Source organism: Macrobrachium rosenbergii, chromosome 16 (assembly GCF_040412425.1).
Source record: "Macrobrachium rosenbergii isolate ZJJX-2024 chromosome 16, ASM4041242v1, whole genome shotgun sequence".
NCBI lineage: Eukaryota > Metazoa > Arthropoda > Malacostraca > Decapoda > Palaemonidae > Macrobrachium > Macrobrachium rosenbergii.
The window spans coordinates 35,865,074-35,887,761 of NC_089756.1; the positions used below are offsets into that span (position 1 = coordinate 35,865,074).

The window sequence follows — 22,688 nt, forward strand, 5'->3', positions numbered from 1 at the left end:
ATAATGAAAATGGCAAAAAAATCTCAAAAACACACACCTTACACCTTTAAACACAAACAAAATCAAGTAATAAGCTAGATAAAAATGTATAAACAATGGTGACCATTAATATGCAAACAATGCAACCTAATTAGAGCAAAAATAAAAAATCTAGTAAGCAAAACCCAACTGGGACTGCATAAACATTAAAGAACATGACAAACCTATGATGGGAGTTCATGATTAAGCAAGGAAAAAATAAAACACAAGAGGAATAGGCCACTCACAGTAATAACAAGGCAAGAGATTGGTTGGCATCCAAAATGTAACCCACTGAAAGACTTGCCAAATACATATTACAGGCATACAAAATAAGAATGAAATGGAAAAAACAAGAATGAAATCCTGTCAACGGCACATTACTAAACTCAGAAAAAATCCATGTATGTCCTGGAACAAACTGCAGCATGTCTAACCACCACTGAGGTGCACAGGAGAATGAACATTAGTAAAACATTCACAAAGCTCCAAGGGTTGACTATAAGCGTGTGTGTTAAATATTTTTATTTCAATGCTTCACTTCATGTACCTAGATGCATTCTGCACAATTTAGGGTTGTGATTAATGGGGACTGTATTAATTAAAAAATGGAAAGACATTTTTGTGCCTGCCACATATTTAATAACAATCTTAACCGTTCATCAAACCTAGGCTATAACCCACCATAGCTCTGTCATACATATCTCCATGAATGTTATGCAAAGTTTAGGAAATTCTCATTTTATGGCATGGGTTCTTAATTGTATACTGACATTCCTCTGACTGTGAATCTCTATACATTTGTAAGACGTTTCCTTAATATTTTAGTTTTCAGACGTAACTGGTAACCAAACAATGCAGTACGAACATGGTGATACATGGACACAAACAAATAAAAAACACTTTTAATATAGTTTGATTTTTCATATAAAAAAAATATTTGAGGAAGACAGAAAGACTGACTAATTTTTCATATAAAAAAAATATTTGAGGAAGACACAAAGACCGACTAACTTGAACTGTGGCCCATGTTTGCGCAAGGTATCCAAAATGGTTTATGCTACATATATCTTCAGTTTTCTGATTTATTAACTATTTTTGTTGTACATAAATGGTAGCAATTAGGGAAGAGGCAATCTTATGTTATAGTCTCATAAAGCAAGACAGATGTTAAGAATGTATTATTAGCTTTAACATTGCAGTACAGTATTTGATATCCTTTGATAGTAAAGTGTTACATAAAAAGGTCCAGGCTCTTTCAGTAGGCAACATTATGAGACATTTTTTTTTTTTATTCCAGCCTAAAATTATACCTACATTATTGAAATTCCATTTTTCCCAGTTAATTCAATTTCCTCTTAACATTTTTCCACATACTGTACTAGTATGTTTGAATTTTACACTGTAACAGAACTGCTGTACTTACCCTTTACAATTTGTGGCTTGAATGTGCTGTAACCATAATGAAAGGAGGAAGTTGAATGAGATGGGATGTCCACAGGCTGGAAAATAAATCAAAATATTAGAGATATGATTTTGTGTTGGGGGGGGGGAGGATGGGCCATTTATTCAGAAAAGTAGTATGCCTTGTATGGAAGCAGGATGATGAAGACTTATAGGAAGGTTCAGAAAGTCCTAGAAAATAGCATATACTGTACTGTATGAGTATCTACGCTAAGTGGAAAATCAGGATGAAATTGTTCCAAACAAAAGCAGAAATATTTAATTTCATTTCTAATCGTATAAAGGGAAAATAGGATGCAAAAACATTGGTGATGATGAACTTGTCCATGCCCATAAGATTCTGAAACCTGAATAATAGCTAGACTTTTGGCGACGTCCACCTGACAGACATCTGTTTGGAAATTTTTAGCACAAAGTTCCAATGTAACTTTTGAATTGATAGTCAGTTGGTTCTGTTGTATGTGTACTGAAAAATTTAGTTGAAACCATGAAGCCACTGATTTTTCTCAAAACTTGTGCTTCTGACAGTGAAAGGTGAGGCTGCCTGGATCTACTGTATGGAGCCGTGTCGTGCTGAACTTGCATGTGGTCACATTTGCAAAGGGACATGCGGCAGTTGTCTACACGGCCGGCTTCATGAAACCTGTAGTGAAAAATGTGAAAGGCCGCTGGTCTGTGGTCACATGTAAGTACTGCATTCTTTGTCCTATGTAACACAATTAGCCATGAGAGTGTAGCTTTGTGAAAACTGCTTCAAACATTTTATGTGTCTGTCATTGCACCAGCCAGTCTCCAATAAAAAAACTTCCTACAGACCAAGTAATAACTACAGTTTAAATAAAAATAATGTTTTTACAATAAAACAAATTTTTTCAAACCCATTTATCATATAATAGCCTAACTAAATGGGCCACATCCACTTGCATGAAGCGAAAGATCCAAAACAAACAGTTTCACCATGCAAGGCCAGAAAACTCCCTATAACTTGATGTATTTATCAGTGCCCCTCTTTCTACTGTGTCAGTCTCCACCCTTAAAACAGCCTGAACTGCTATACTGTACAGTAGAGAGGGAAGCAGAAGAGTCCAAAAGGACAATGTCAATGGCAGAAGTCCACCAGAAGGAAAGATGGGGATTTAGTACAGGCATGTCCAAAGGTAGCACCCCTTGCATGAAAATTTGCAGTGGAAGGAGCTGTAGACATTGGGAACTCCCATAAACAATGGGTCTGCAGTAGAAGAAGACCCAAAGATAAAGTCCCACCAGCATGAGGGGCCATCAGCACTGAATTTTGATAAAATTGGCCTCTGTGCCAGATCTGATTTAGGAATAAGGGAAAGAGTAAGATGAATACTGTAACCCCATATCCAAGGCAAGATCATGGCTAGCCATGATGATAGGCTGTAAAGAAGTCAAATCCATAATGTCAAGACTGACAGTGTAAGGATAAAAATAACAGAAGGTGTGGTTACACCAGGCACCTGTCATATAGTAGAAAGCACCACCTGATGAGAATGATAGGGTTGATGAAAGGGTACTAATATCGAGAGCCAGAGACGTAAGCAAGGGAAGATCCCGTAAGGATGCCAGACCCCAAGTCTGTTATAAAACCTCTATAAACAAGAGAAAACATTATCCACCAAAGGCTAATCTTAATATTAGAACACTCAAGAGGTACAAATGATGTAAGGATACCATCTATTGAAGATAAGCTCAGAAAACCCACATTATAGAACAACCCCTTGACCTGAGGAAGGCAGTATGTCAGTGAGGCCAGCTACAAACCCAGGGGCAACAGGCAACAGGATGCCAACCAAGGACCAGTGACTTGAGTATTAAACCTCACAAAAGGAACTTGGGTCACCAATGTGTTTAGAATAGTCCAAGGTGATCCAAAGCACACCCCAAAGGATCTAAGATCTGACTTAACAGAAAGAAAATAGTTGGGCACAGACCCATGGTCATACCTCAACCAGGGAACTTTATCAAGTTATCATCATTGCCTCCAATGGCATGTAATGCAAAGAGTCATCATGGGTTTGCATAACTCGTGTTTCTTGTGCCCTATCTTCTCCACTCACCTACAACCTCCATTCTTATAGCTCTCTCCCAAGTAGATCTGATTCTTACAACAATCCTGGTGTCCACAGGAGCCCAACTGAAACCCTCATGTAATAACCGCCCAGTAGTGTAAAGGACATGCCGTATCCAAGCCATTTCAGTCTTTCTTTCATAAATACCTTATGTACATATAGAACTTCCATTATTTCCTTTATGGTATCATTTCTAAGTTTATCCTGCCATCTAATGCCTAACATTCTTTTTAAAGCTAGAGTCTCAAATTTACAAAATCTTTCAAGTAAGTTTCATTGTCCATTGTGCGATATTTCTTTTTCAATCTTTCACTAAATTTTTAATTTTAAGTCTATTTTGATTCCATCTCAATATATGAGATGCATCCTATTAAGGAAGCATTGTACAGCTTATGGTGTTTTGCTGATTGAATGTCACCTGCATATTCTAAGTCTGTCAATTTTAGTCACATTCCCTCATTTTACCCAAATATTTATTGCAAATTTGCTTGACAAGACCACCTCAACATTAACTTGGCACCTACTTCGTTCATGGATAATTAAAATGATATTTTTATGATAAAATAAAGTTTTGTACATACTTACCCGGCAGATATATACTTAGCTATAGTCTCCGACGTTCCCGACAGAATTTCAAAACTCGCGGCACACGCACAGGTAGGTCAGGTGATCAATCATACCCGCCGCTGGGTGGCGGGAATAGGAACCATTCCCGTTTTCTAATCAGATTTTCTCTTCCACCTGTCTCCTGAGGGGAGGCTGGGCGGGCCATCAATCGTATATATCTGCCGGGTAAGTATGTACAAAACTTTATTTTATCATAAAAATATCATTTTTGTACATGCAACTTACCCGTCAGATATATACTTAGCTGAATGGCACCCTTGGAGGAGGGCAAGAGACAGAAAATAACTAAAAACGGGAAACAACATATGTTGTAGGATAAACAAAAACCATGGTTCTTACCTGATTGGGCAGAAGACTTCATGGATACTGTCTATGAGTCTGCTTGCCTCAGGAGCTTCAGCGAGGATGTGACCTGTGACTGACAGCCCTTCTGGATCGTGCCAATGGGGAATGACCCACTAACATGGCCGAGCCTATAGCGGATCGTGTCAAAGGGGCTGACCCACTTACATGACCGAGCCTACACCTGAATCGTATCAATGGGGGCTATCCTCTTACATGACAGAGCTAGGTGTCCATACAAAATACAAGGAACATGACAACCAATCCCGACCACCTGACCAATTCTAACCTTGTTAATGATAAGAATTGAAAGGGGGAAGCATAATTCCATCACCCTCTTTCAACCAACCATAAAAACACACACCACCAAGCCTTAAAAACAACTGAATTAGCTAAACTAAATAGGATTGATTCAGCTCCCTGTCCCAGCACCGAATCCGAGATACGTATGCTCCTAGAGAGAAGCACTTATCATATGCGTTACTCTAATATCTCAAGTAATGAGATGCGAACGTTGAATTACACCTCCAATAGGTTGCCTCTATAATAGACTGGAGAGACAACGTCTTGTGAAAAGCTAAGGATGTAGCAATGGCTCTCACTTCGTGTGCTTTTACTCTAAGGAGCTTAAAGTGCTCATCCTCACACGAGATATGCGCTTCCTTGATGACGTCCTTAATAAAAAAGGACAGCGCATTCTTTGAGATCGCTCGTGAAGGATTCCTGACAGAGCACCAAAGACTTTCAACCGATCCTCCCAGTAATTTCTTCTTTTCTAAGTAGAATTTAAGGCTCCTGACAGGGCATAGAGTCCTCTCCAACTCATGTCCCGTCACAGAAGAGAGACCTTTTAATTCAAAGGTTCTTGGCCACGGTTTAGAAGGATTCTCATTCTTCGCTAGGAAGAATGGTTTAAAGGAGCAAATAGCCGAACCTTCCTTAAAACCAACTTTGCCATCTAAGGCTTGTATTTCACTTATTCTCTTAGCTGAGGCAAGGGCAAAGAGGAAAAGTGACTTCCTGGTGAGATCCCTGAAGGAAGCTTGATGAGGAGGTTCAATTTTTTTTTTTAGACATTAAGAATTTCAAGACTATGTCTAGATTCCAACTGGGAGGTTTCGAAGTCATGAATTTTGACGTTTCAAAAGACCTTATAAGGTCATGAAGGTCTCTGTTTTCCGAGATATTCAGATCTCTGTGTCTGAAAACTGAAGATAACATACTCCTGTATCCTTTAATTGTGGATACAGCGAGGTTGCAATGTTCCCTTAGGAAGATAAGGAAATCAGCAATGTTTGTCACAGAGGTACTGGAAGAGGATATCTTATTGGTCCTGCACCATCTTCTAAAGACCTCCCACTTCGACTGGTAGACGCGAAGGGTTGAGGATCTCCTGGCTCTTGCAATAGCCTTCGCAGCTTTGTGCAAAAAACCCTTCGCTCTGACCAGACCTTCGATAGTCTGAAGGCAGTTAGACTGAGAGGGGGAGATTCTTGTGGAATCTGTTGAAGTGGGGCTGTTTGAGAAGATCGTTCCTGTGTGGAAGCGATCTTGGAAAATCTACTATCCATTCCAGTACCTCTGTGAACCAATCTTGAGCTGGCCAAAACGGAGCTACCAGGGTCAGTCTTGGCGCCTTCCGACGACGCAAACTTTCTTACCACTTCTCCCAGGATCTTGAATGGGGAAAAGCATACCCGTCTAATCCTGTCCAATCTAGGAGAAGACTGTCTATTGCAACTGCTCTGGGTCCGATATCGGAGAGCAGTAGTTTTCTAGCCTTGCATTCCAGTGGGTTGCAAAAGGTCGATATTTGGCCTTCCCACAGGTTCCACAGTCTTTCATAAACTTCTGAATGGAGAGTCCACTCTGTGGGAAGGACCTGATCCTTCCTGCTGAGAAGGTCGGCCCTCACATTCCTCTCTCCTGTACAAATCTGGTGAGGAGTCTGATCTTCCTCTCCTGAGCCCATAACAGCAACGTTTTTGCTGTTTCTGTAAAGGGAGAAGGAGTGTGTTCCTCCCTGTTTTCTTATATAAGCCAGGGCAGTAGTGTTGTCTGAGTTCACTTGGACTACTTGTCCTGAGACAAAGAACTCGAACTTGATGAGAGCCAAATGTACTGCTGATAGCTCTTTCTTGTTGATGTGCCAGTTCACCTGGTCTCCATCCCAGGTGCCTGACACTTCTCTCGACCCTAGTGTTGCCCCCCATCCCGACTCCGAGGCGTCTGAGAACAACACTAGGGTAGGGCTCGGTAACTGAAGAGACAGTCCTTTGCATAATTTTCGAGGGTCTAACCACCAGTTGAGATCCTCTTTTATCTTGTCCGAAATTTGGAACAAAGTTGCTAAGTCCTGAGACTTCTGGTCCCATCTCTCCTTTAGGTAGAACTGAAGAGGTCTCAGATGAAGTTTTCCCAAGGAGACGAACTGTTCCAGCGAGGAAATGGTCCCCAGCAGACTCATCCACTCCCTCGCCGAACAATGTTTTCTCCTTAGAAAGACTGTCACCTTTTCTATGCAGCGATCTATTCTCTCTTGGGATGGAAAGGCTAGAAAATCCCGAGAATCCATCAGAATCCCCAGGTAAACAATGCTCTGCTGCGGAACAACCTGGGATTTCTGTAGGTTTACTAATAGTCCAAGGGACTGTGTCAGATTTAGGGTGATCGACAAGTACTCCAGACAACTGTCCTTTGATTGAGCTCGAATCAGCCAATCGTCGAGATACATTGATATCCTCACTCCCTCTAAGTGAAGCCAGCGTGCCACATTCCTTAAGATGCCCGTGAACACTTGTGGGGCCGTCGAAAGACCGAAGCACAGGGACCTGAATTGAAAAGGTTTTCCCCGAATCACGAACCTCAGGAACTTTCTTGACGAGGGATGAATGGGAATGTGGAAGTAAGCGTCCTGCAGGTCCAGGGAGACCATCCAATCCCCTGGACGAAGAGCTGCAAGAACTGAAGAGGTAGTTTCCATTTTGAATTTCGTCTTGATTACGAAGAAATTCAGGGCGCTCACATCCAGAACCGGTCTCCAACCCCGAGGATTTCGGAACCAGAAAAAGACGGTTGTAAAACCCGGGGAATGGAGGTCTTGAACGGTTCTATTGCTTCAGACTTTCTAACATTTGTTCCACTGCTAGAAAAAGAGCCTGGTTCTTGATGGGATCCCTGTAGCTGGCGGATAACTCCTGGGAGTTGATGTCAAAGGAGGACTTTCCCTGAAGGGGATAAGGTAGCCTCTTCTTAAAATGGAGAGGGACCAGTCGTCCGCCCCTCTCTGTGCCCAGACCTCGGCGAATTGTAACAGTCTGGCACCCACTGGAGTCTGGAGTACTCGTTCTTCATTTGGTCCTTCTGATAGGACGAGAGGAAGACCTTCCTCTTCTCTCGGTCTTTTGCTCCTGAAGGAGGATCTGGGAGGACCACCTCGAAAGGGCTCCTGAAAGGGAGCCTTCTCCTTCTTGGCGAAAGGGACGGCAGGTCTGATCCTCTTCGATGACTGGGCCAAAAGATCCTGTGTCGCCTTTTCAGATAACGAAGCGAGAAATCTCCTTCACCAAATTTTGAGGAAAAAGGTGAGGAGAAAAGGAGCAAACAGAAGAGAGGATCTCTGAAGAGGAGACACAGACTTCGTGAGGAAAGAGCTGAATACTGACCTCTTCTTCAGAATAGCAGCTCCGAATAAGGCAGCGACTTCCAGGAGGAACCGTCCCTCACTGCTTTGTCCAAGCAAGACAAAACACTGCTGAAGTCATCCATACACAGGAATTGGGATCCCGAGTCCTGTTGGCCAAAGCTCCAAGAGACCAATCCATAAAGTTGAAGACCTCCACAACTCTAAAAAGACCCTTGAGGAGATGGTCCATTTCGCTCATTCCCCAAGTCGCCTTGGCTGAAGAAAGAGAAAGTCTCCTGGAGGAGTCTACCAGATTAGAGAAATCTGAGCCAGCTGATGTGGGGAGCCCCAACCCCATAGGCTCCTTGGTCTCATACCACATTCCTGATTTTCCCAAAAGTTTCAAAGGAGGGAAAGAGAAAACCGTCTTGCTTGCATCCTTCTTAGATTGCATCCACTCCCCGACTCCTTTAAAGGCCTTCCTCATCGAAATCGTGGGGCGCATCTTGACAGAACGAAGAGGGTCTAGTTGACTTGGTGCTGTCCCACAAAGATCCCGGAGAAGGAGGGGCAGCATGACAAAGAGAATCTCCAAACTCCTGAATCAGAAAGAAGCCAACCGTTTGTAATCCGAAACTCCAGCGTCCTTAGGAGAATCCTCTTCTGAAACTTCCTCCAAAGCAGCAGGCGGAGAGGAAGGCTTAAGAGAAGAAGAGCGCCTATCAGAAGAAGCGAGCCTGGAAGGGAGATGCACTCCTGTCCAACAAAGAGCGCCTACCAGGAGAATGGCGCCTGACCCGGACGGGCGCCTGACAGGGAGAGGGGTCCTGTCCACTGATGAGCCTTCCAGGAGAGGAGGCCCTAAAACGAGGGCGCTTGGTAGGAGAGCGGCGTCTGCCGGAAGGAGGGAGCTTGGAAGGCGACGAGGCGCCTGCCCAAAGGAGAAGTACTGCGAGCGCTGGAAGGAGGCGCCTCTCCGATGTGAGCGCCTGGAAGGGAGGCGCTTCTCTCGATGACGAGCGCCTGGAAGAAGTGCGCCTGCTGGGAGACTGGCGCCTGTTCACAGGAAGAGCGTCTACCAGGAGACGAAGAAAACTTGCTAGAAGAAGGAAGCTTGGCAGGAGAAGAGCGACGAGTTGAAGAAGAGAGCTTCCTGGAACTCTTGACAGGAAGGAAGTCATCCTTCGACGAGAAGAGGTGTCCTTAGCAAGAGATCCAACAAGTGCCGATAACTGCTCCTGGAGGCCAATCAAAATCTTCTTCGTCGAATCCTTCACTCCTGCTGGAGAGGAGGAGGGGGATCTACGAGCTCTCTTCCTGACAATAGGAGAATCCTCCGGGAAGCGCTCAGGGCTCGAGTCCAAAAGCTCTACTCTAGGAGCCTTCCAGGATCTCTTCAGAGGGCGCGACTCCTCAGCCGAACTCCAGCCACGTCTCTGAGAAGACGCGTCAGACGACGAGAAACACTTCTTCAGGATGCCTTTTCTATGGCGATCCAAGGCAGCCTGGGACGCAACTACAGGATCTGCCGAAGGGACGCCTGATCGTTGGGGATGCTCTACATCCTCCCTGCGGCTTTCGACATTCCTCCTCCACTGGTCCTGGGAGTTTGGAAGAGGTCTAGGCCTAGGAGCAATGCGGAGCCGATCAGACGCCCCCTCCACTACACTGGGGACACTGCACATATCACTGTCACTCTTACCTTCCTTCATCGCACGCAGTTGCGATTTCATACGAAGAAGTTCCGCTTTCATCGCAGCCATTTCAGAGGACGAATCCACAGGTTCGATGAAGGGAGAAGGGGCTGAAACCAAAGGATTAGGAGAGTCTACTGGGTTAATCTCTAAATCGTGCTCAGCAGAGCGAGACCTACTGAGCTTCTGGAGGAAGCCTTCCTAACTCTATCCTTTTCAAGCTTCTTCAGATAAGAAGTCAAAACCTTCCATTCTTGATCAGACAATTTCTCACACTCCTTGCACCTATTGTCCGAAGAACAATCATTCCCCCTACACCTCATACATACAGTGTGAGGGTCTACCGAAGCTTTCGGCAACCTCACCTTACATTCTTGCCTACACACACACGGAACACAGGCGAAACATTAACGTCAGACATCTTAATGAACAATCCAAAAGCAAATCCAAAAACAGTCCACAATAGCGTATGCCAAACCAAAGATCCAATACGTCACCAAAATCAGGCCAAACAGATCCTCAGCAAGCGAGAAAACGAAAATCAAAGCAGGAGGAACCAACAACAGATGTTGCGGAACCAGCGACAGAGAAAATCTGATTAGAAAACGGGAATGGTTCCTATTCCCGCCACCCAGCGGCGGGTATGATTGATCACCTGACCTACCTGTGCGTGTGCCGCGAGTTTTGAAATTCTGTCGGGAACGTCGGAGACTATAGCTAAGTATATATCTGACGGGTAAGTTGCATGTACAAAAATTAACTTTACAAACTTGTCTTGAATTCCATAGTCACATAAAACCTTCCATAATAATGGCCCGTGAATGGCTAAGCATTTTATTAATTTCTTTCCCCAACCTAATGAGAACAACCACATTGAATATTTCCTTACAACTAATACAGTATAAGTGAAATGCCTGTTTAGTTCTCACATTCAGTCAGATCACCAGACTTGAAGTAAAAAATTAAACAAGGCTGCAATGAAAAAGGACTACAGACAATTAGCTTAAATATCTTACCAGTTGAAAGTGACATCACAACTCAGAGGGCCTGTAAAGATAAGACAGATTGTTCAAAGCCTTGAATCATGCCCAAATTGTCAATAGCAAGCTGTGGCAAGACTTCAAGTATGTAGTGGCAACACTGACCGCTGTCAATTCCAAAAAATTTCAGCCACTGAAATTAAACTAGAATACCTGCAAGTTAACCATCATTCCATACAAATACTCTTGTAACCTCCCTTCTGTGTACATTCACCAGCAATAAAAGCTAAAGTATTGTCAATCAAAGTACTGTGTACCTATGGCTTTCCTTATGTTAACTGTGTTTGTATGGGCCTTTAAATTTCACATTATGCTGTTGAAATACAGTGAAAAGAGACTTTCATGGTTGAAAGATTGCAAATGGTGAACTACTTTCAGTCAGTGATTGAAGGCTTTGAAAAAATCGAAAATGGGGTGAGCAGGAAGTTGCAACAAAAATAAAAGTTTGGAAAAAATGGAAAATGGGGTGAGCTGGAAGTTGTAACAAAAATAAAAGTATGTTGTATGAAAACATCAGGTTAACAAATATGGTAAAAGGTTAGGATGTACTGTAGTATATGCAGGAGGAAAGGGCAGAGACAGATTTGCGAAAATTAATTGCCATATACAGTGGACCCCCACCTGTTCCAGTTCTGGATTGGCGGCTTCACATATTCACGGATTTCTTTGTGGAACATATATACACATTATTCATGGAAAATTCGCCTATTCGCAGTATTTTCGTAGAGAAATATTCACAAATATTCAGGTATAAGCATTTTTAGGGGTTTTTTGGTGTTTTGAACCAACAAAATAGGCAGTTATAAGCATTTTTAGAGGGTTTTAAGTATATTCGTGGATTATAGCTATTCGGGGGTTAGTGGTATGCATCCCCCACGAATACTGGTTGGTGAGTATATGCAATAAAGCTAATGCTTTCTCTAAGAGGATGTTACAAAGCACTAATGTAGCATCATTATGAAAGCCCTCAAAGGATTTTATGCACTTCTTCAACACTTGGTTTCTCTAGACCCACCTTCTTTTCCACCCTTTTTTATATGGAAATGTAGTAAATGTCATTAATTGCAAACCTGGTTCCTAATTACGGAAAGAAAAGTATTATTGTGTACACATATGTTAATGGGAAGAAAATCTGAAACTATCTGTATTCAGAATGATGATGGATATATGTTCCCCTTTAAATGAGAAATTTAAGTCCCTGTATTTTGCCTCTGCTGGGAGAAATTCATATGTATGTCCAGTGCAGTTTTCTTACAGTTATCAAAATGATTGTGATATGCAAGGATAAATAATGAATTTAAAGTAACGGTCATCAATATGTAAGATAGAGCCTCGATGGCTCGGTCGGTAGAGCAGCAGACTCGGACTTCATAAGTCTGTGTCGCGGGTTCAAATCCGCAGCCAGCCGGCCGGTCAGAGGGGCGGACACTTTGCTATCCGTGCAGACACCCCGGGGTTGTGTACGTAATCAATGGATAGGTTTGCTGAAAGCAAATGGGTGTTGCAGACTAATACATACACAAACAAAGCCACTCCAACATCATCTAAAAACATAACGACACCTCACACGTCTAAAAACATAACAGACACCTAACACGTCTCGAACTGTCAGCCTACCTGCTCATGTCTCCTTGCTGTTGGGAGAAAGGGAGCTGGGGATTTGGCACGATACATATACACGTGCTTCCGGAGGTCTAAGCAATGTCAGGTAGGGTAGCCGATCGAGGCTACGGCCTACCCCAATGCCAAATCAAAGTCCTTCAAAAGAAGGCATCGTGCTTACCCCATATGAAAAATGGGAAAGAGCACGTTAAACAAAGAAGAAGAAGAGGTCATAATATATAAGATATGTTTTTCTCAAGTTTTGCTTTTATTCTGTAGTCATCAAAAAATTTATAAATTGCTCTTTAGTAACATCAGTTCTGAAATTTAATATTTCCAGTATTTAATGTGCTTTCTGTGGCTGATAAGTTTCTGATATTTTCCTTGTAGCTGCAAAGAGGCCTGCAGTCGTTCGTGCCCTCCTTGCCAAGAACAATGTCCTATGAAATGTGTACACAGTCGATGTGCACAAAAGTGTGGTGAGCCTTGCAATCCTTGCCAAGTAAGTAAAATTCCTCTCAGTTGCAAAATGGAATATGAAACTAGAACACATTAGGTTATCCTTCAAGAAGTGTCCTGAATCTGTGTGTAAACTATGAGGTTGATGATATTAAATCAAACTGGAGCATATTTTGACTGTTTTGTACTGCTGTTCTAGAATATTTTGTACAGAAAACATTGGTCATTTTTTTTTTTTTTTTTAGCTAACGAATGAATCCTCCTATTGTCACTTCTGAAAGTAGGGCTCCAAAGTGTGGTGAGGATGCTCTGGAACCAATGGAATCTGTTTCCCTGTCCAAACATTCTTCAATAATTGATTGGAACCATAAACTATATGATGGCTGGGATTAGGGTCCTTATGCAAAGCTGACAGTGAGAATTCTGATAGAAGAATAAACTAACTGTGAAATGAAAGGTGAAAATTATCAAGGTGAAACTGAGGAAGTTGGACAGTTACATGGGAATGGACCCAGAAGCAATGTTTGAACCCGAAATATGTTTACAAACTTGCTCATGTTAATGTCTTTCAAGTAAACTGTCACAAAAATCAATCCATAGGTTCTGTGGGCACATCTGGTTTTTAGGGCTAGGACTCGGTCAGTTTCTCTGACTGGGCCACGACCGCCATTGCGAGTGATAGCTGTATCTCTATATCTCCAACAATTTTGGTTCCACAAATTCATTTTGGCTTCAGTATGTTTTACGAGTTCCTTAGAGGTACACTTCTGGGTGGAAATTTGGGAGTTTCTTTATGATGAGGTCCAGTAGCCATAATATTACCCCCGAACCATCTGAAACACCAGTAATTATGAGGATTTTATTAGTAGAATAAAGAATTCTTGGGCTGCAGTACACAGTAATCACTTTGGTGCCATATAAACCCTCATCGCAAATACTCAGACTGATAGTTATATTTCTAAGCTCCATGAAAGGACAGGTATGACAAACCAGTACAGCAGCACAGAGTATGAGTGAATAATTAGTAGAGGCTAGTCTTCTCAAGTGCAAAGCTAGTGGGATTGCAAACTTTCAGTGGGGTTCCTATTGAGAGCACTCCTTTCTGGCTCAATGAGCAGTTCCTGGGTTGAATATATCAAGTACAGGCAGTCCCCGGGTTGAATGTATAAAGTACAGGCAGTCCCCAGGTTGAATATAAAGTATAGGCAGTCCCCGGGTTGAATATATAAAGTACAGGCAGTCCCCGGGTTGAATATATAAAGTACAGGCAGTCCCCGGGTTGAATATATAAAGTACAGGCAGTCCCCGGGTTGAATATATAAAGTCCAGCAGTCCCCAGGTTGAAGCAGTCCCCGGATTGAATATATAAAGTCCAGGCAGTCCCCGGGTTCAATATATATAAAGTCCAGGCAGTCCCCGGGTTCAATATATAAAGTTCAGGCAGTCCCCAGGTTGAATATATAAAGTCCAGGCAGTCCCCAGGTTGAATATATAAAGTACAGGCAGTCCCCGGGTTGAATATATAAAGTCCAGGCAGTTCCTGGGTTGAATATATAAAGTACAGGCAGTCCCCAGGTTATGATGGGTTCGGCTAATGACGCTCCGAGCTTACGACGCTTTTCAAATATATTCATCAGCAATTATTCCCTGATTTACGATGATGCTGATCGGACAGAAGAAATATGGCTCCAAATAGCAGAATAATCAAAATTTGGAGGTTTTTTAAATGAAAAACTCAATAAAATTGCAGGTTACATCGTTTTCAAGACATCCAAAGAATTAAAAGTAAGGTTTTCTTACGAATTTCAACAGTCTCGGCTTCTGACAACTTTCGGCTTATAACGCAGCATAGGAGTGGAACCACTGTCGTAAACCGGGGACTGCCTGTACAGAATTTCAACAATCATTTTATTGCAAAAACATTTTAGTTGCATCATGTAGAGATTTACGTATCATTCCTCAATATGACATTAATTCTACTCCATTTACATTCTTATTACAGGAAAAGTGTTCCAACGGATGTACTCATAAGAAGTGTAAGGACCCCTGTTGGAAAAAATGTGAGAACCTATGTGAAAAGCCATGCCCTAAGAAGTTGAAATGCGGACATAAATGTGTAGGATTCTGCGGTGACCCCTGCCCTCCTCTCTGTCGTACCTGCCATACAGAAGACTTAACAGAAATATTTTTTGGAAATGAAGGAGATGATGATGCCAGGTATGATTTATGCTCATGATATATTACAGTGTTCAAACATACTGGAAATCTATAGTTATCAGAGTTTAAGAGAGAGAAAATAAACGGAAATGAAGCAAAAGAAATTTCTATAGTGTAGTGTAGGCAGCATTATAAGGCCATCAGTGCACCTCACGCTGTGCGCAGGGCTCTTTGCAGGGCCCCTCCAGCCCCTCGCTGCAACCCTTTTCATTCCTTTCACTGTACCTCCACTCATATTCTCTTTCGTCTTCCTTTCCATCCTCTCCTAACAGTTGTTTTCGTAGCACAACTGCAAGGTTTTCCTCGTGTTACACCTTTAAAACCTTTTTACTTTCAATTTCTCAATTTCCCTTCAGTGCTGAATGACCTCACAAGTCCCAGGACTTGGCCTTTGGCCTAGATTTTTTATTCCATTCCTATAGTATAGTATGTATTACTGTTATCTCATTAGCTTTCCAAATAGCCTAGTTCTTCGTTGGGCGAGTGGGTTCCGTTCTCACCTAGCACTCTGCTGGCCGCGAGCTCGAATCTCCGACCGGCCAATGAAGAATAAGAGGAGTTTATTTCTGGTGATAGAAATTCATTTCTCACTATAATGTGGTTCGGATTCCACAATAAGCTGTAGGTCCCGTTGCTAGGTAACCAATTGGTTCTTAGCCTCGTAAAATAAGTCTAATCCTTCAGGCCAGCCCTAGGAGAGCTGTTAATCAGCTCAGTGGTCTGATTAAACTAAGGTATACTTAACTTTTCCAAATAGCAACCTTATATTAACACCTACTTTTCAAAATAGTGCTGTTGTGAACTATTAATACATAACAGTTTTTAGCAATGAGATAGGAAAATCTTTAGAACACGAGTATATCCAGTATAGCAGCATATCCAGTATAGCAGCGATATTGATTTTTCCAAGGACAGGAAAAGTAAATGACAAAGTGATTCAGAGATGGCTTTTTTACCATTATTTTTCAGGATATTGAGGGTGCTTTCTTGTAGACTGGGGGACACTGATTTCCGGAGAATAATTTTTACGTGGAAGTAAAAATCATGTGTTTTCTTTTTCCAGAAAATAACGAAACAAAAATGTATGATTATATATGTTTTGTTCAAGAAAAAAAAAATATTGAGCAAATAAAGGTCATATCACATACTGGAAGATGACAAACACAAACAAAATATAGAAAAAAAGCTGTGCAATTCTAACAGGATTACTGTACATTATAAATTGATATATAGTACAGTAATATTATAGAGCCAAAATAGTAAAGGACAATGAGCAAAAAATTAATGCCTGATGGAAAAATGATTAGCCAGTGTTTGTACATGATTTCATGAGCTTTTAAAGAACTAATAAGGAATATTTTAGCTTAAAAAATCCTAGCACTAAAGAGGCAAGTTTAGCAGCAATGTCAGTATTTTAAAGAGAGAGAAATATATCAGGTCTCATATGTTTGTAAGGGAGCCATGCCTGATCATCTTGGCAATCCAGTACGACGATAAGAATATCTGATATAGAAAAAGACATTTTCAGAAAAAAAAATCAAAGTGAAGAAACAAGTTCTGCATATGCCACATGGTTGGAGTCAGTTTGACACCATGGGAATCTTTCCTTCTATTTATAGATGCAGCACCCCAGGACCTAATTTTCCAGATAAAACTGATTGGTATTTTTTTTTTTTTTTTTTTTTTTTTTTTTTTTTTTTTTTTTTAAAGCTATAATTGTGACGTAGCCCATTTTGATTTCCTTTGTTTAGCAGTAATTGCGATTTAACCCGTTTTTCTTTATGGTATGTGGAGTATGCTTCCATCTGATTTGTAACCACGCTGTTACAACAACTAGGAAAAAAAAGGATATCAATTATCAGACAAGGCCATTTCATAGATACAACAAGAAACATTTTTATTTGTTAATCAGAATGTCTGTGCATTCGTTATTTTACTTATGACTGTTTTGGGCAACTGTTTTGGGCAGTTGTTTATGCCAAGTAAGGATGTACAGTACCATAAATGATCTTGATATGTAGACAAGCTTAAGAAACCTTGATATGTAAATTACACAACCTTAAGTAACCTCAATATGAAGACATGGCTTCTGCTTTCATGATTTGAAAATGACTATAAAGACCATGATGAGGACCATATTTTTGTTCAAGAAGCTCTCATCTCTCCCTTTACTACCAAAGGGAGCAAGTCTTGTGGGTAAGAATCATTGTTGGAGCAGGTTACGTTTCCACTGATGTTCCCTTTGGGGGCCATTTTCAGTATCCTCCCTTCACTGCAAGCTTCAACTTTCATTTTCACCGAATAGGCAACCTCATGCCCTTTTCTAGCCAAGCAAAAAGAAAGCAAGGAAAACAAAGGCATAGGGCTTAATACCATGATAAACCCCCCCTCTTGAAAGATGGCAAATATAAGAGTGAGGAATAATGGTAGGGGAAAGGAAATTATTATTATTTAATTATACATTGATGACGTGCCCAAGTTAACTGCCTTTGAGGTTCTTATAAATTCTACTTTTGTAGATTTGTGCTGCTGGAAGACTGCGGGCATGTCATCGAAGCAGAGGGATTGAAAACATGGTTGTCTCAGGATGACGGAGAGATTAGCATGAAGTTTTGCCCTCGCTGTAAGAAGCCAGTGTACAATAACCGACGTAATCATGAGGCAATACTTGCAGCATATGAGAATGTAAGACAGGTCAAAAGTCAGTACTTCAAGAAAAAGCCAAGACAAGCAATGATGGACATTCAGGAACTATTGGATGGTAAGTGGATGGCATTTGATGGTGCACTATATATTTTATTGTTTCTGTGTTGAACATTCATTTGTAACCCGAGATGAAAAAATGTAACTTCCCCCTTATGTGATTAGGGCTAAATCATTATCCAGTCATTATTGATTTTGCTTTTTAATCCATCAATTTTCAAAAACATTTTAAATAAAAATATTCAGTTTGTTCATTTTTACCAAATTGAAGTTTTAGTTGCAGTTTTGCTAAGGAAATACCTAATGAATTCTTAGTGAATCTGTAGAAAAATATTGGAATGTGGATCCCTTTTTGATAAACTTTGACACGTTGCATTGGTAAGTCTCTGATCCCACATGGGTGGTAAGTGCAATCAGTGCACCTCATGTAGTGCACTGTAGGCATTACTTAAGGTTCTTTCCAGCATCCCTGCAGCTCCTAGCTGCTATCCCTTTTCATTCCTTTTACTGCACCTCTGTCCATTTTCTCTCACTTCCATCGTACGTTCCACCTTCTCCTAACAACTGAGTCATAGTGCAACTATGAGTTTTCCTCCTGTTACACCTTTCAAACCTTTTTACTGTCAATTTGTTTCAGCGCTGAATGACCTTTTAGGTCTTAGTGCTTGGCTTTTGACCTAAACTTGATATTCCAGTGTAAGTCTCTAATGAGTGTGCATAACTGATATAGAAAGGGTCAAAAGATGCCACAGTAGGTCATCAAAATATAAGCATGGACTCAAAAAACAATGGCTCGGGCAGCCATCCTGGAAAGACAAGGTGCAGTCCTTAATGCACATACTGTAGGCGGTAGCACATTTTCTACTTTTCTTATGTGAGTTGAGTACCTGTTTGTGCATGGATGCACAACAGGTTATGTAAACTTAATGGGTTCATCAGGAAACAGAAGATATTTTCTTTGAACTCATGTCAGCAAGAATCATAAAAGCTTAAGCTTATGTAACATAATCAAGCAGTAGTGTTTTCATTAACTCTCTCTCTCTCTCTCTCTCTCTCTCTCTCTCTCTCTCTCTCTCTCTCTCTCTCTCTCTCTTATTATATTTATATATATATATATATATATATATATATATATATATATATATATATATATAATATATATATATATATATATATATATATATATATATATATATATATATATATATATTATATATATATATATATATATATATATATATATATATAATATAAAATTTTATGTTTTCCACTGCATTGTAAGTCAGTTAAGTGGTATATTTATTTTTATTAATCTTTGCTTTGCAGAAATGGAAGGTCTGACAGGAAAGGATATAGAGAAAATAAAAAGAAGCCTTCCTCAAGTACCATTGTTTCAAGTTCAACACATATATAGCACTTTAAGTGACGATCAAATCAGTTTGTACCATTTCCAAGTACAGACGTTAAAAAAAATTGACTTATTGCTTCAAAGTAACCCAAGCTACAAAGATAAATTGGAATATCATTTAAAAATCATCAGGAAGCGTGTCATGAAACAAAGTCATCACATATCTCCACAAATGACTGACGACGTGACGTGCGAGTTTCAGCGTGTGAGCATTCTCTCGGCCTACTGGGAGTTCATCAAGAAAACTCAAATATATAAACGTCCACAACTACTCACAATTCAAGTTCGACTTGAACAACTAATGAGCCCCACTGCCAAATTTGATGAAGAGAGAGAAGAGAAAGTTAGAAAGCTACTAAAGGAGAGTGAAAAGTATATTGGTGGGTTAGGCATAACCAATGAAGAAAGACTCAGTATACTGAGTGCAATGGAACTCACACAGGGACATTGGTACAAATGTCCCAATGGACATATATACTGCATTACTGAATGTGGAGGTGCCACGGAAGAGGCTAACTGTCCAGAATGCGGAGCAAGAATCGGAGGAAGGAGTCACACTCTCAGGTCTGATAATCAGGTTGCAACAGAAATGGACGGTGCAGTGCATTCAGCTTGGTCACAACATTATCATGATATGGGGAACTTTGAATTTTGAATGATTTCACACTTTTATGCCAAATTACATTTGAAAATCTTACTCGGCACATATGTTATTTTCAACTTGCTTTCCCTATCAAGTATTTAAATATAACAAAACCTTTTGTTTTATGACCAAGTATCACAAAAAGTAGCATTCTTCTAATAGACAAACCATCATATAGTGCTTGACAAATATGATTTCAAATTATTGCATAATGAGGGTGCACGGTTCTGAATGCTGTGTACTGTAGTAGAAATTTGAGCACACACTGACAGAATATTTGTTTACAAATTTAACAGACTTTTTTTTAACAAATTACCTGATCTTAGAGACCTATATATAAAATCTTAAATAACATGAAATGTAGTTTGTGAAGTTTTTAATAATACTGAATTGCTATCAGAAGACATTTATGTAATTACAGGTTTTAGTACGTGGGTAACCCCAACTGGAATATGAATTTACAATATTATATTACCATTAATTCCAAGTTTATCTTTATATTTGTGGGAAGACTAATGGTTTTTTGGATGTTTCTGTTTTCATTGATTTTAATGATAAAACTGTTGTCCCTGTTATCACACATTTTTAGTAGATGGTTTACCTTACCTGGAATATATTTTTAAAAGTATTATATGAGCATTAATTCCAAGTTTATCATTGTTAACTTGTGGGAGGACTGTTTTTGAACGTTAAGGTTATCAATTTAACAATAAAATTGGTGTCCCATTTTAGCTCTCATAAGCTATTAGGAATTTAGGTAAAATTATATTCTTATTTTTTGAAAATTTTTACGATTTTGTAACCGTGTGAAAGCCACAGCAATGCACCAGATATATCACAGGAATTGGACAGCTTGGGAAGGATGTCCCTTGCAAAGTAAGAGATGAAATAGAGGCTGACAAAAACTTGCTGGTTTTATTTATGTCTCCTGAATAAGGTCAGTACAGGTAGTACCTCCTTTTATTTTATGGGACTGATGCATTAATGGCATCCAAATTTTGTTTTCTACATTATCCTTTCTTGACCAGTGTGTTAACCCCAAAATTATTGAGCTTGACATGCAATAATAATAATAATACTTTTGACATCATCACTCTTTCATGATCTTAAATGGAAAAATAAAGTCCTCATCATGATTTTACATGGAAAAATAAAGTCTGCAATAGTACTGCTATAATAAAGGAAGCTCAGGCTGAAGAGGCCAACTGATCAAGTATATAGCAGTATATGCACATACTATTGCAGACTTTATTTTTCCAATAATAATACTGTAATAGTATACTGTAATAATATGTTGATAATATGGGAACTTCTTTGACATGTTGAGATTTTTTAATAATAAGGGTAATTTTCATGCATTCCTTCGGAGCTCCGGTGGGACCATAGGGCTCCTCTGAGGACAAGCAGTGGACACACTGCTAAAATTCACCTGTGCCTTGCCGGGAGGGAGGAAAGGGAACTTTAGTCTAAGGTTAACTCTTTGCATTTAAAAATCAAAATTTGTTTTATAAATGACAAATTTTTAAATCACTTTGTATTTTTCATAACTAACATGGGGGGATAAATTCTCTACGGCCAGCTGGAGTCCAGTTAAAAAATAAAAGTCACAAAGAATTGGCGGCATCTGGAGATGGTCAAAATGGTGGTGAGGAGGAGCCGACCTCCCATACCCTATCGCAGAAGCACCGGGTCAGTTTTTCTCTGCCATACCATTTCATAGCCAAATACCTACTTAAGCAGGAGGAAAAATGAATTATAAAGCAGCTGTATGCTTTGGATGACAACAGGTAGAAAAGGTACTCGACTCCGAACTTGAGCCAATCCACCTCACGAAATTGAATTGTTCTTGAGTTTGGTTTGTTTCAGGCCCTGCTTCCTTGGTTAGTCAGCACCAAAGCTGGGCCACTGGCCAATAAAGGACTGTTTGTCTTTAATGAACAACAGTGTTATGGCTTAGGCAAACTTCTAGGAAGCCCGTGGAGTGAGAGGAGTAGAAGTTATTCAAAGCCGATCCCATACCATCAAATGGCACAGGAGACGTAGGGTAAATGGCTCCTTTTCACCCAGCATTTGACTCCCAACACAGTGCCAATTTATGGATGGATGAGGTGATGAGGGATATGGGTGAGGTGGGACAGGGGGAAGATGATACAAGGAATAGAAATAGATGGAGAAAGTTGACTCCAGTGGCCAGCCCTGCTATACAGTGGGACTAATAAGGTCAAAAGAGGAGGAGGAGGAAGAAGATAGTGCCATTTCCCATTTGCAGCTGGGTTGGGAAAAGAGAAAAGATCATGATTTTGTGGAATTAACTGGCACCTCTTAACTTTTGAGTTAATAAAAAAAAATTACTTGAACAGGGCTGAGGCAGTCACAGTCAGTACTTGCACTATCTTTAATGACAGTAATGACCAATGCTGACAAAACAGCATGCAATTTTAACAGCTTTTCCAATCCAGCAGGCTCTAGCATCCTTGGGGACAGGGCAATAAGGAATTGTGGCAGAGAAAACTCTAGCACAAGTCAAACAGAACTTGTGGCAATGCTTGTACCATGTCAGAGTTCTGAAAACAACCTAATGCCACCTTGTGTCTGCCAGTCCCTGCCACATTTAAAAGGGAGGGGGTTGAGGAATATCGTAATTTGTTTTTCTTGTTTTTATTTTCATTTTTCTGTTTATTTGTTTCTATATTTAGTCATCTGGATTACCTTACATGGATCAACAGATGACATGGAGCAAAATTTAAGCATTG

General features: G+C 40.4%; 1 protein-coding gene and 1 pseudogene across 1 annotated transcript in view; one reads left to right on the forward strand and one right to left on the reverse strand.

The window, feature by feature from the left end:
- The window catches only part of LOC136847296 (NFX1-type zinc finger-containing protein 1-like), a 51,682-nt pseudogene extending 30,842 nt beyond the window's left edge, over window positions 1–20,840 (forward strand).
- The window catches only part of LOC136847297 (solute carrier family 22 member 20-like), a 105,243-nt gene that overhangs the window by 79,545 nt on the left and 3,010 nt on the right, over window positions 1–22,688 (reverse strand). The window contains exon 2 of the mRNA XM_067118841.1: window positions 1,445–1,520. The gene's annotated coding sequence lies outside the window, so the exon portion shown is untranslated. The remainder of the gene's footprint in view (window positions 1–1,444; window positions 1,521–22,688) is intronic.